At 40.6% G+C, this 10,118-nt stretch overlaps 1 protein-coding gene across 1 annotated transcript in view; it reads right to left on the bottom strand.

The window, feature by feature from the left end:
- Nucleotides 1–8,704, bottom strand: part of LOC102485309 (mitochondrial inner membrane protease subunit 2) — a 1,014,188-nt gene extending 1,005,484 nt beyond the window's left edge. The window contains exon 1 of the mRNA XM_006149436.3: nt 8,664–8,704. The gene's annotated coding sequence lies outside the window, so the exon portion shown is untranslated. The remainder of the gene's footprint in view (nt 1–8,663) is intronic.
- Between the last annotated feature and the right edge of the window lie 1,414 nt (nt 8,705–10,118).

Genomic DNA, 10,118 nt, shown 5'->3' with positions numbered 1-10,118 from the left:
AAGTGAAATTATCTCTGTTTTAATATGACATGATTGTATACATATACAAGAATCCACAACAAACTCTTGCAGGTGATAAATGAATATAGTACAGTGGTAGGATATAATATCAATATTAAAAAGTCTATAGCACGTCTATACATGAACAAGGAGCAGACTGAGATAGAATTGAAAAAAAGCAATTCCATTTAAAATAGCCACAAAAAGTATAAGATACCAAGGAATAAACATAACCAAAAAACTCAAAGATCTTTACAAGGAAAATTATGAAAAACTAAAAAAAAATCATTGAAAATGACACAAAACAGTGGAAAGATATGTTTCTGCATTGGAAGAATTAATATAATCAAAATGTCAATCCTACCTAAATTAATCTACAAAGTTAATGAAATCCCAATCAAACTATCAGAGATACTCTTCACAGACTTAGAAAAAACAATCATAGAATTTGTCTGGAATCATAGAAGACTCCATATTACCAAAGCAAACCTGTGTTAAAAAGAATGGAGTAGGGGACCAGCAGTTAGTGTAATGGCTATCTATGTCGCTGAACTCCCATGTAGCCGACCAAGGTTTGAGTCCCGGACCTGGTGGCTTAAACTCACGCCAGGCACATGTGTGTGCATGCCCAAGATCTCAAGAGGAGAATGGAGGAGAAGGGATTGTGGCGTGGCCATCCCCCCTGGGGGGGTGATTTCTTGCTTTCTGTCTCTCTGTCTCTCTCTGTCTTTCTGGCGAGCGCATGCACCCTATAGTAAAAAAAAAAAAAAAAAAAGTGGAGTAGGAGGTATCTCACTACCTTAACTGACCCCAAATATATTACAAAGCTGTGATAATCAAAACAGCATGATATTGGCACAAAAACAGGCATGTAGACCAATGCAACAGGATAGAGACCCCAGAAATAAACCCCAAAACATACAGTCAACTGATTTTGGTAAAAGGGAACCAGTTAATCCAGTGATGAAAAGAAAACCTCTTTAGCAAATGGTGCTGAAAAACTGGTTGTCCACCTGCAGAAAGATGAAACTGAACCCCCATCTTTCACCATTAACAACAGTCAACTCAAAATGGATCAAACACCTAAACCTAAGACTTAAAACTATAAAACTACCTGTGGATAACAATGGGGAAACTCTTGGAGACATTGGAGTAGGTAAGGACTTCTTAAATTAGACACACACACCCCCCCAGAGTACAGGCAATAATCCCAAAAATAGACAAGTGGTACTAAATCAAATTTTAAAACTTCTGCTTAGCAAAAGAAACAATACTTGGAGTGAATCAGCAATCCTTGGAATGGGAGAATATATTTGCAAACTATGCCTCAGATAAGGGCCTGGTAACCAAAATATACACGGAACTCAAGCAGCTCACAATAAAAAATAAAAATAAAAAAATGATCAAAAGGTCAAAAAAAAATTCTTAGGACCAGCAGATAGCATAGTGGTTATAGTGCTGGACTCCCACATAGTCAATAGCGGTTTGAGTCCCAGACCAGAGGCTTAAAACTCATGCCAGGCATGTGTGTGTGTGTGTGTGTGTGTGTGTGTGTGTGTGTGTGTTTCTAGAAAGGAGTACAACTCAGTGCTGTAGCTTCAGTAAAACAAAAAAATTAATAGTGATTTCTCACTTTCTGTCTCTCTGTCTCTGTCTTTCCAGCAAGCACACAGCCCTACAACAAAGAAATCTCTCTAAAAAAAAACATATATATATGTTCTGGTAAGGCCATGGTGGAAAAGGGAACTCTCCTCAACTGTTGGTATACTCATGTAAATGAGTACAGCCTCTGTGGAGAACAATATGGAGATTCCTCAAAGACCTACAAATAGAACTACCATATGATCCAGCAATTCTACTCCTGGGTATCTACCCAAAGGATAGAAATACACTCATTCAGAAAAGAACATGCACATCCATGTCTATTGAGGCATTATTCATAATTGCTAAGACATGGAACCAATTAAAATGTCCCAAAACAGATGACTAGTTTGAAAAAAATGTGGCACATATACACTATGAACTACTACTCACCCATAAAACTTCAGTAAGACCTTGGCATTTGATAGATAGTGGATGAATATGGAAGATTTACTGGTAGGTAAAGCAAGCCAGATATAAAAAGAGAGGCATTGTATGCCCCCACTCAATATCTACCAAACGTCTGTCCTCTATGGCAGAAACTGAAAGATTGGAAGATATAAAAGCATGGAGAACAATCGCAGATACTAGAGACAGTGTGGGAGGAGAGTGGGAAATGGGGGAGGGTGAGAAGGAGGGAATCAAGGGGAAAAAGAAAGAAGCAAAACATTTAAGGGACATAAAAATGGAACATTATCTATTGATGATAACATGTATGCTAATATCTCTAACAGGACTAATACACAGTGTATTCATTGGTTTTGCATGCTGTAATGATATACACTATTATATGCATAAAACAAAAATTATATTTTTTTTTCTTAAAGAAAAAAATATGATTCTTTCTATGAGGCAAGTAATTCATTGACTTAAGTACATGGTCTGAGCAAGACTAGGATCTTCCTCTCTTAATTCACCACCCCTATCCTTCATTACTACTTTGGGTACCCCTTTCCTGTCATTACTATCAAGTCCTATATCCTATGGGTAATTCCCCTGCATCAGAGTCATAAATCCTAGCCAGTGGATTAGACTACAAGTAAGGGGAAATGGGATGTCTTCATTCTATGGCCAGGACCTAGAGGAAAAGTGAAACTGCTACTTACTGAGGACGTATTTTGTGGCAGATATTATGTTACTTTACAAAGGCTCATTGACTCTCACAGAAATCATGAATAATTATCCTGTTTTACAGATGAAAATTCTGTAACCAAAGTCATACAGCCAAGTAACACTAGAGCCCACCGAAAAAAACAGTAATGACACCCTTCAGAGTTCTTCTATACCATTCACTATCTCAAAATGGAGGACTGGCCTAGACATTCTAGGTTGGGACTCAGAATACAAATGCCTGGAAAACACTATTATAAATGTTGGTTCAAATCTATAGGATCCCTTAAAAATAATGGGCCCATGATGAGTTTTAAGAGCTTTGGGATTCTGACCTGGAAACCTAAATATTATTTGCTATTTTATCCCTGTAAGTACACTGTTCAATATTACAAACAATAGCAGACTTGAAAATGAACTTATGGAATACAATGGTGAGGTTGTTCTTTAAGAATATCTTTACATCTGGGCTACCTATAGCACAGTGGTTAAGGAAGCGAGATTCCACATGGCCAATGGTGGTCTGAATTCCAGCCAGTAGCTTGGAAAATATATCAGATGCATCAGCATGAAATGCTAAAAATACTGACAGGATAGAGAATTGGAGGAAAAAGAATTGTGCCATGATCACACTCCATTAGATGGTGCTTTCTTTCTCTGTCCTTCTGGAGTCAGTACATACATGCTTTAGCAATTAAAACAAGCAGGCTCAGGGAACCAGCAGTTAGCGTAATGGCTATGTCGCTGGACTCCCACGTAGTCGACCGCAGTTCGTGTCCCGGACCCGGTGGCTTAAAACTCACGCAGTGCGCGTGTGCGTGCATGCCCAAGATCCCGAGAGGAGAATGGAGGAGAAGGGATTGCGGCGTGACCATCCCCCCTGGGGGGGTGATTTCTCGCTTTCTGTCTCTATGTCTCTGTCTGTCTGTCTGGCGAGCGCACGCGCCCTACAGTGAAAATCTCTCCAAAAAAAAAAAAACAAAAACAAAAACAAAAAAAAAACAAACAAACAGGCTCAGTGCCATAGTCTGGTGGTTAAGGTAGCTGGATCCCACAGGGCTAAATGTATGGTTTGAGTCTTGTACCAGTGGCTTGAAAAACACACCAGGTACATATGCATGCATGCCCAAAATCCCAAAGAGAGGGAGAGCTGAAGATGACCATTTTCCATTGGGAGAAAGGTGCTTTCTCCTCTCCCTCTCTCCCTAACTCTTTCTGGCAAGCATATGCACCCTCTGACACAAAAACAAGAGTATTTCTGCTTCTACGAAAACTTTTAATATAAAAAATCACCGAAGACAGACACTATTTCACCTTGTTAACTGTAAGAACAATGACACCAGAAGACAACTGTGGGAGATGTGCTTATCTGACCAGGTGCCCATTTTCAGTGTGCTGTCATTTGAATAAAACATCACAGTTAAACCCTACAGACCTGAGCTTCTGATAGAACTGCCACAAACTACAGCAATACAGCTGATACGCCTATAATCTACTGACATTAGCAAAGTGAAACCAGATGTCTAGTGTGAAATCAGATGTCTGTGGACTTGTCTTTCTCAGCTTCCAGAGCAGTATTAGATATACTAAATACACAGCTTAGCTATATATTAAACCCACGACTTGGCAAAATCATGACAGTTTGGACATGAAGCATCAGCATTTTTATTGTAATTCTTATAAACCGAAGACATTTCTAAAATAGAAATCCTAAGTTTAAGCATCCAGCTAAATGCAGTAGTATATCTTTCTCACTTTGGGAACAGTGTCAAAGCTTTTTAAACATATAGAAGCACTTTCCTTTCACTTTTCAAGCTGAAATTCTTTAGACAGGGATGTGAAATGATTGATATACGGAATCTGGGCCACACAGGTCTTAGTCCTTGTCCCAAAACTCTAGGATCAGATACAGACTGTGATCCTATGTGAAAAAGCACATACTCTGGAGACTTAAGCACTCACAGGAAAGTAAGTACTAGAGTTCCACAATCTAAAGGAAAGTGGTAAGTGACCAGATAGAGACACAGGGAGGGAAATTTATAGTGAGATCTACATGTTTATGAGTATGTATGTGTGTGTATGTATATGTGTATATATATGTGTGTGTGTGTGTGTGTGTGTGTGTGTGTGTATAAAATCCTGTTTTGACAGATGATTCGTCAAGAAGCAGAAAAGTTTTAACTGGCCCAAAGTGACAGAGCTAGTAAAACAGGAACCAGAATTCAAGCACATGTCTAAATGACTGTAAAAGTCATGCTACTTCTACATGAGGATTTGAGGTGAAGTAAAGGGTAATGGTAAGTAGCCAAGAAGTTGGAAGAAAAGGAAGAAATTCACTTCACTAAATAACAGTGGCACATGAATACAGCAAAGTTGTATGCTTAACATGTAATTTAAGTTCTGTATATAGTGTGGGAGTGTACCTCAAAAAGTTCATGGAAAAATGGAATTGAAGTATGAGTTTACTTTGGTGCAAATAAACTGAAATCCATGCATAATTTTTTTCATAGTATGCATTTACTTAAACTTATTGAGCAAAACATTGAAGAAATAAAGACAAAATTATTAATTGTGGTCATCTGAAAGCGGCTCATGGAAGACTTTCTACCTTGCAGCTAGCAGGTGGCGTGGTGGTTAAGGATGCTAGACTACCTAGACTACCACATAGCTGGCCATGGATGGTTCGAGTTCTGGACCTGGTGGTTTGCTTCCTCACTTTCTCTCTCTCTCTCTCTCTCTTACGCCTATAATCTACTGACATTAGCAAAGTGAAACCAGATGTCTAGTGTGAAATCAGATGTCTGTGGACTTGTCTTTCTCAGCTTCCAGAGCAGTATTAGATATACTAAATACACAGCTTAGCTATATATTAAACCCACGACTTGGCAAAATCATGACAGTTTGGACATGAAGCATCAGCATTTTTATTGTAATTCTTATAAACCGAAGACATTTCTAAAATAGAAATCCTAAGTTTAAGCATCCAGCTAAATGCAGTAGTATATCTTTCTCACTTTGGGAACAGTGTCAAAGCTTTTTAAACATATAGAAGCACTTTCCTTTCACTTTTCAAGCTGAAATTCTTTAGACAGGGATGTGAAATGATTGATATACGGAATCTGGGCCACACAGGTCTTAGTCCTTGTCCCAAAACTCTAGGATCAGATACAGACTGTGATCCTATGTGAAAAAGCACATACTCTGGAGACTTAAGCACTCACAGGAAAGTAAGTACTAGAGTTCCACAATCTAAAGGAAAGTGGTAAGTGACCAGATAGAGACACAGGGAGGGAAATTTATAGTGAGATCTACATGTTTATGAGTATGTATGTGTGTGTATGTATATGTGTATATATGTGTGTGTGTGTGTGTGTGTGTGTGTGTGTGTATAAAATCCTGTTTTGACAGATGATTCGTCAAGAAGCAGAAAAGTTTTAACTGGCCCAAAGTGACAGAGCTAGTAAAACAGGAACCAGAATTCAAGCACATGTCTAAATGACTGTAAAAGTCATGCTACTTCTACATGAGGATTTGAGGTGAAGTAAAGGGTAATGGTAAGTAGCCAAGAAGTTGGAAGAAAAGGAAGAAATTCACTTCACTAAATAACAGTGGCACATGAATACAGCAAAGTTGTATGCTTAACATGTAATTTAAGTTCTGTATATAGTGTGGGAGTGTACCTCAAAAAGTTCATGGAAAAATGGAATTGAAGTATGAGTTTACTTTGGTGCAAATAAACTGAAATCCATGCATAATTTTTTTCATAGTATGCATTTACTTAAACTTATTGAGCAAAACATTGAAGAAATAAAGACAAAATTATTAATTGTGGTCATCTGAAAGCGGCTCATGGAAGACTTTCTACCTTGCAGCTAGCAGGTGGCGTGGTGGTTAAGGATGCTAGACTACCTAGACTACCACATAGCTGGCCATGGATGGTTCGAGTTCTGGACCTGGTGGTTTGCTTCCTCACTTTCTCTCTCTCTCTCTCTCTCTCTGCTCCTTTCTGGTCAAATTAAATAAATAAATAAAGTTAAATAAAATAATTTTTTACAAAAAAGAACACTTTCTACCTTTCATATCCCTGCAAGCTTTAATTCTAAGTAGCTCTGTTTTGACTTTATATAATTTTGCAGCAAGAAAACATACTTTTTCTTGCTTTGATGCAAACAAAATTTAAATGTACAGAAACCTATGCAAGTTAAATCTACAGAGGTACCTATTTTCAATAAGCCAATAAGCCAACATCCCTAACACTATTTATGTTTTCTAGTATTAGGTCCTTCTTAGAAAACAATTCAAGGGAAAGCAGGTGGCGTCGTGATTGTGTTGACTTCCACATGACTGACCACGGTTCAAGTCCAGGACCTGGTGGCTTGCTTTCTCACTTTCTTTCTCTGTCCCTCTCTGGTCAAATTTAAATAAATAAATAAATAAATAAATAAATAAATAAATAAATAAATAATTTAAAACACAAATAATTATTTTAAAAAAGAAAACAATCCAAAAAGTTATTCTCATCTGTTATACTGGTACAATTATTACTTATGACTATTACACTATTTGTTATGGTGACATACTATTACACTGTTCACACTATTCACAAATCACCATGGTTCGACACCTGAGAGGAGCTGAGCTGTTTCATTTCACTATATGAATGAGAGGTCATCTTTGAAAGTTTATCACTAAAAATACCACAAGGGCAGAATAGGAACCTTCTTGTCCCACCATACTACATAGGCCAGCAAACCATTAAGATCAGCAGCGAAGGTAAGGTCTTACACACTAACAGTGACTATTCAGAAAATCCACAGGCCATCTCCAACTCAGTCTCCTCATTCTCACTAGCCTAGTTTTAGCAAAGAACTCAGCACATGGTAGGGAGGAGATATTTTTACCTGTGGGTTAATGAATGTACCTAGCATCAATAAAAAAAACATATCCTGGATTTTCATATAGTAAATTATGAAGTCACCTACAACTTGGGCACAAAAGGGCAAGCAGGCTCAGGATACAGGCAGCCAATGTCAAGACAGTGATAGGCAAATCTAGCTTTCATATGGCATTCCAAGAATGGTTTAATACAGTCTTGCTCCCAGCTAACGTGAATTTTAACTTATTTAAAATGTTTCTTTACATATGACCTGAGAGGAGCTGTGTGTGTCATTTTACCATACCAGTGAGAGGTGAAGCAGTACATGGGAGATGTGATGGAAAAAAAATCCCAGAAAACCAATGACAGAGAGGACACTGAAAATCATACTTCCAAAGACGGCAATGTGCTGTTTGGCAACTTTTCAGAAGTGAATAGAAATGTTTGCTAGGGAGTATCAAAGTGAAAGTCAAAAGAAAAATGCTAAACCGGGTCATTTCTTCCCCCATAAAAACATCTTCCTTCCTCTATAAGCTTAAGAAAAGATTCCAAGGAAACTTCAACACTTGAGATGCTATTAATTTTATGTTTTGAGGTCCTAAAGCATTTTTTTCAGGAGTCCCGTTTTGAAAATGTGAAGATCCCTGGAGGGGGTCCTTTAATTATCAAGAGGACTTTGACTCTTTCTTAGAACTGTCTCAGGAATGAGCCAGAGCTAGCTTATCTCATACCAGCCCAAGAGAGAAACTAAGGGACCAAAGTCCCAGGTTAAAGGAGGTGAAGGTGACACTCTTCCGTCAAGTGGCTAAGAGAGATCTATGCCAAGCTGTTAAAACTCTTGCCAACTCCACAGCTCTGCAAGCCTGAAAAACGTCATGGGCTTGGGACCTGTGATCAGCAGGTGGGTCCCCAGTTCTGATGAAAAGGTGCCTTTGGGCTGTTCTAGACCTGGACCTCCTCTCCCTGGCGCGCTGGGCGGCGCGCTCTCTCAGGAGAAAGTCCTAGCTCCTTCCACCCCTAATACGTACTTACTTACCCTTTCTCACGCTCTTCCTCGGCGAGAAGGGGGAAGTGGATATTTTGGAAGGGGTAAGTGGTTATTTTGTGCCCTCGCCCAATTTGGCCAAAACCCTAAAAGTAAGAAAAAACGACAGAGACGGACACATGCTTTAAAATCCTGCGGTTTAAGCTCCGAAGAACTCCCACCACCTGCCCAGCACTTCCAGGGAGGGGACAGCCGGTGCCCACAAAGCTCCCTCAGGGCCAGGGCTGGGAGTAAGAACTGCACCTGGCGGGGACCAGGGGAGGGCGTGCTCTAGCTCCCCCACTCCGCGGGAAGGGTCGGCTCCGGGCCAGCTGTCGCGGGTTTCCCACCCGAGTTAGCCAGGAGAGGCCTCGGATAAACACGCGCACGTACACATGCTCGTGCTCACCGCAAGAGAGACGGCCGAGCAGCTCTCCGCCTCCCAGCAATTCCTGACCCGCGGAAGGACAACCCCGAGGGAAAGGTCCCGACCCCAGGGGACAACCAGGGGTCTGAGCTGAACGGCCGCCCACCCTCACCAGGCCCACCGCTTCCCACCCAGCCACCACCCTCCGCACCCGCCGCGCTGCTCAGCCCAGGGGAAGTCCCCGCACAGACCCCGCCCTCTGCCGGCGGCAAGCTCCGCCCCGGCCCCCCAGCGCGCGGCCCCGCCGCAGGGCGAAGCTCCGCCCCCGACGGAAAATCAGCCCCTGGAGCACCGGCCCATGGTCAGACGCAAAACCAGGACAGGATCTTCAATGAATCGGGAGTAGCACTGGTTCAGTAAGCAGTTACTGCGTACTTGCTCTAAACTGAGGGGTCAACAAAGAGCTGAAAATTCTGTGAAACTCTGTCTTCAGCTCCTCCCCGTTATAGGTCAGGAACCCTAGACCCCATAGTTGCTTAAGGACACAGCTACAATGGCAAAGCACCTCAGGGAGGTCTCCTCGCTAGGGGACATCTTGCTATGTTTTTCCTACTTTCATGCACAGAGGAAAACTGTCTAATTTTGCTGCCTCTAGCCAAGCCAAAATGGGTGATGTGGAACAAATGGCCTATTTTTGAGAAACTGGAATTTCATACTTAAGCTTTTGACCTCAAATGGTACAAAGTCGTATCGGAGTTATTACAACTTACGAAAAAGTACAACCTAGAAGTACTGAACTGGCAGAAAATAGTTTTTCTCCCCTTATTTTTACCTCTCCCCCAATTATACCTTATTGCTTCTGTCTTTTTTTCTCGTGGATACTGCCAAACCATTCCGTGCATTTTCAGATCATTTAGTACTAATGTCACTAACAGGCGTTCTGGCTGGCATTCTTGCTTCAAAATTAATTCTAAAGGTCTGATAATTAGAACTCCAAGAGTCTCTTAAAGAGAACTAAATTGTTCTCCTGTGAAAAGGATATGTGCCAGTTTTTCTTATTTGTCACTGAAATGAACACTGTAAAGAAAACTCTTTTCTGC

The sequence above is a fragment of the Tupaia chinensis genome, unplaced genomic scaffold, assembly GCF_000334495.1.
Source record: "Tupaia chinensis unplaced genomic scaffold, TupChi_1.0 Scaffold000262_1, whole genome shotgun sequence".
In the NCBI taxonomy this organism is placed as follows: Eukaryota; Metazoa; Chordata; class Mammalia; order Scandentia; family Tupaiidae; genus Tupaia; species Tupaia belangeri.
Note: the sequence above shows the minus strand (reverse complement) of the source record. Positions and strands in the feature narration are given on the sequence as shown.